This window comes from Durio zibethinus, chromosome 4 (assembly GCF_047325235.1).
Source record: "Durio zibethinus cultivar Kanyao isolate XHJ-2024 chromosome 4, ASM4732523v1, whole genome shotgun sequence".
Taxonomy (NCBI): Eukaryota; Viridiplantae; Streptophyta; class Magnoliopsida; order Malvales; family Malvaceae; genus Durio; species Durio zibethinus.
The window spans coordinates 756,760-761,634 of NC_143165.1; the positions used below are offsets into that span (position 1 = coordinate 756,760).

The 4,875-nt window shown below is 28.1% G+C and overlaps 1 pseudogene; it reads right to left on the reverse strand.

Annotated features, from left to right (window-relative positions):
* Window positions 1-2,294: 2,294 nt before the first annotated feature.
* On the reverse strand, window positions 2,295-3,155 carry LOC111287677 (protein LURP-one-related 15-like; annotated as a pseudogene).
* Window positions 3,156-4,875: the final 1,720 nt, after the last annotated feature.

Below are 4,875 nucleotides of genomic sequence, written 5' to 3' on the forward strand. Positions count from 1 at the left end.
GAAAATAGTGTGGGAGAGATGGAGTTTGGGGAGAGTTTGAAGACAGAGCAAAGGTCAAGAAAAAAAAAGGCTGAACTCTGGTTTTTTAGACAAGTCAACTGAGTCGTGATGTCGGCTAAGTCGAGTTGATTTTTGTTTTTTTGATATTTTCTTTTCATTTTATTTATTTATTTGTTTTTATTTTTTGCATGACTGGATTTTAGAAAAGTTAGAAGAAATTATAAAATAAGAAAACTGAAACATAATAATTTTTTAAAAATAAATAATAATTATCTGATGATAAAATTTTTAAAAATTACAAGTAGTAAATTTTTATAAAATTTTTAGATAAATTTTTTTTAAAATTTATCATAAATGTTGGAATGGTTTAGATAAAATCTTAACATCAATAATTAATATTTATTCTTTAAAAAAATAAAAAAAATAAATTTAATACAATTTTGAAATTAAAATGCTAATTGTCTAATGAGATTTCTTAATAATTTTAAATGATAAATTTACTAAGAAATCTCTAGGTGAAAAATTTTTTTAAATTCAATCCAGATTGTGAAATAATTTAAATGAAACTTCAAAAATAATTGTCATATTATCTTCTTTCCAAAGATTAAAAAAAAAAAATTCTAAATAAAGCCAAATGATAAAAAATTTAGAAATTCAAATTTTTTTTTTTTAAATTGGTCCAAATGGTGAAAAATTTAGAAATAAAATTTGTAAAAAAAATATTTGGAGGAAAAATTTTTAGTAATCGCAAATGATTAATTATTTAATAAATTTTTAGGTGAGAAGATATTTCTAACTTGACAAAAATAGTGGAATAATTAGATATATTTTTAATAAAAAATAAATAAAAATGATTAAACTTTTTTTAGATGATGGGGCTTCTTCGAGAAAACAAATGAAATTCTTGAATGCTTTTGAGCTGAGGAAATATTTTTAAGAATTCTACCAGATTGATGTAAAAATCTTAAAAGTTATTTTCAGAATTTAAACATTAAAATAAAAACTATTAGAACCAAGATAATTGTTAGGATAATTCAAAATTAAATGGTATCATTTTAGAATGGGCATTGTGGAGGTGCTATAACCTTCCCTACACATAATCGAACTCCTAAATCTAGTTCTGTTTAGAAGATCAGAATATATTTTTTAGGGACCCTTAGACAAACTTAGGAGCACCTTAAAATGATAAATTCATTAGGTGACAAATCGCACCTAGTTAAAAAAGATTAGTGGTAACTCCTTTTGTTAAGTTTAACTATAGATTTATAGATCTATATGTTATGACAATCATTTTAGAGAATTTTAACATTACTTCAACTAATATACTCTAGCTTCAACTATAGTTTTCCAGTAATAGCTAGTTAGAAGTTTAGTTAATAAATTCATAATTCAAGTATTACATTAGAAGTTTTTAACATTACTGCAACTAATGTATAGTTTCCTAATAATACCTGGTTGAAAGTTTGTTAAGTTGTATTTCTATGCTAATTTATATGACCGACTAATTCGTATGATCAGCAAAATACATTCATTCCTAATAGAGTTTTCAAATGAAGACACATGATAAATAAAGTTAATAGATTTATAATTCAAGTATCAAATTAAAACTTTTTAAAATTTAGTTACCTTATTGAATATTTTAATATAATTTAAGAGTTATTTGTGACACTAATCTAATCTATTTTTTTCAAAATAAAAGATTTAAAATCGACAATGGAGAAGAATTTTTTTTGTTTTTACTTATTGTGCATGCTAACATAATTAACTACCATGAAGCAAATATATATGAAAATTTTCTTTGTTTAGATTTTCTTTAGAGGGTAAAATCTCTCATAGTAGTCTTTCATAATTTTTTAGTGCAAGAGAGGCGAAAGACTGACGGGTATAAAGGAAAAACAATTTGAAATTGTCCAAATAATTCAATTTCAATCTTATAAAAATTCAACTTAAAAGAAGAGATAAGTTAGTCGTTTGAACTAAATTCCAAATTCACGATTTTTAATATTTTGCAATGCGTCAAAGTAGGAGGTATTGTTTGGAATCAAATCAAAAGCCAAAGTTTGTTCAACCCTTATGTCAACATGGTTGGCTTTAAGTGAAGCAATTGACAATCCTTGGCTCACTCCAATATATAAAATGTCATATACTTTCTTTACATTGAAAAAAAAAAAATCACTCAATTGGCTACAAATGATGGAAAACTAATTATACAAGATCTAATTTGACAACATACAAGAAGTTAGAATAAAACAACAGATTCAAGATTTATCGTTTACAAGCAATTGGAAACCTTCTTAAACGCCCTCAGTACTATTTATCCCATCAAAAATCACGATAAGGGCTATGATGAATGCATAATCAATGTTGGAATGAACTGTCACCATGAACTTGTCCTTTCCTAACAAGATGCTTTCAACTATGTGTTTAATTCAACAGTCATCAGTCAGATTACAGTTTAAGCACCTTGGATGTTCATTTTTTTTTAATTTCTTCAAGAAAGTAATGAACTATTTGATGTTGAAGTTGAAGTAAAATCTTACTTGGGCAATGATGTTGGAAGACTCTCCAGCATAAATAACACAGGATCTTTCCAACCAACTCCCTTTAACCTTAAAATCACAGACATCATCCTTTACGTTGTTTGCCAAGAACACATCTAAATTGGACTTTAACTGAAACATCGAAGATCGTTTAGCTCAAAAGATAAGATCACTTGAGTCCGTGCTATCTCCCCTAAAAACTTGCCATCTATCATGTGCACTTATTAACTGCATCAATCCAAAGAAAACACATAAATAAAAGCTTAAAAAACAAATACTTAACTTGAACATATCTATAGAGGCATGCCGAAGCGGCAAGTAATTAGGACTAAATTACGACCTTCTGTTGGAGTGTGACAATGGGATTCGCGGCAGCATCTGGCAGAACTCAACGGTTATTGATGGTTAGAAAAGTCCCTTTGACTTTGAAAATGATATTGCCCTTGATGTCTGTAACTACAAAGTTGCCATCAATTATGGTCAAAATCTTGCTGGCAATTGCAAGCCCAATGGGGTAAGGAACACAAAAATGAGGGCTGATAATCGATACAGGGTTAGCTGTTGGTGTGTTGGAACCAAGGTATGCCATTGGGAAGGAGGGAATTGATAGCTGGAATTTCGTTTGTTTCTGATATTTTGGTAACACATTCTTGGATGAGGCACCCTATATATAAAAAGTATTAAGGCTTCTCATACGTGGAAAGGAGGGAGTAACGTAGAAACTTCATAAAGAAGAAGTCAGACAAGTAGTTTTTCAAAATTCCTATGGTTTGCCAACGTCAACCATGGAATTCATTTTTTTCTTGGATTATGATATATATATATATAAGTATGAGTTTTAAAATTGTTAATAATGATCAACCTAATTATTCTTATAAATTTTTAAATAAACAAATTCAACCTTAAATTTATAACTCTTTTAAATTTATTTAAATTTAATTTAAATCAAATATAATTAAAAATAAAGTTTATGAGAAATAAAACTATTAGAATTTTTCAAAAGTAAGCTACTATTAATTGGCAATTTTAATTTAATAAAATTGGCAGATGAATTTTGTTTTAATACAAGACAAGTATGAGAGCACAATTAATTTTATGTGATCACTTAATTGTAGGTTTTTATACATCTTATTGGGTCGATATGGTTTAGTGATTGAATAGATTTGTGGCTCGGTAAACCTTTAATGGGGACGTTATTAGGGTTATTTAGATAATAGGCCAAGGTTTTCTCTTCACTTCTCATATTCGATAACTTTCCATTGAGATATCACTATGAGAGAGAAGAGCAAAGAGAAAGATCATAGCCATTTTGGAATTGTTTGCTTCCGCAATTTCACAATGACTATCCAAACTGGTATGCTTGATCACTTTGATACATGTATAGTGTTCTAATTTTCACACAATGATCTTGAGTTTGTGCTTACATATGGTATCAGAGCCCGATCGTGTGAAATGAGGACCCTAATTTCATGATAATTCAATTAATTTTTGGATTAATTACTTCTTTGGATGGTTTTTGATGTTGTCAAAATTTTTAAATTCCAATCGTTATTATGTAAAATTGATTGAAGACTTTTGTTCTTCTTTAAAAAAGGATCAAATCCATATAAAGATCATTTTTGTAATTCCTTGTATGGAAAAGGAAATCAGTGTTCAAAACTTTTGGTTCCAAGTTTTGATCAAAATTTTATTTTTATTAAAATATCAATATTTTATATGTTTGATTCGAAATTGATTGTTAGATCATGTCTCAAATAAGTTATAAACTTGAATCACAGTGATTAATTTCATAAAATATTGATGTATAATGATCGATTATGAAGAAAATGAAAATGGGTTGAACATGGGTTTGTAGAACCCAACGTTCTTCTCAAATTGATCTTATATTTGTTAGTTTTTGGTGCCTTTTTTGTATTGGTTTTGTAAAAAATGAGTTTAATTCAATTTTTGGGACTTCAATCTGATAAACACACGAAGAAAAATGCATTAAAAATGGAGAAAACCACTTATAGATCCGAACGGGTCAAGAAATAGCCTCAGTTGGGTCGAGTTGAGTGGCTAGAGGTTGAAAAAGGCCAAACCATGAACTAGGCGAGGCCTCCGTGCAGGGAGTGACACCTGAGAAGTGTGTGGGCCTGTCCGGTGATTGTTTTTGTCCCGCTTTTTTCTGACATGCTTAGACTTTAATTTTTGATTTTTTTATAATTTTTTTTGGAATTTTTTTGAGTATATGAAATATTAATTGTTTAAAATTCATACATTATTCAAAAATTATTATATGTTATCCACATAATTTTGGTTGCTTTAGTTCATGATAAAATATTTTGGCATGTTG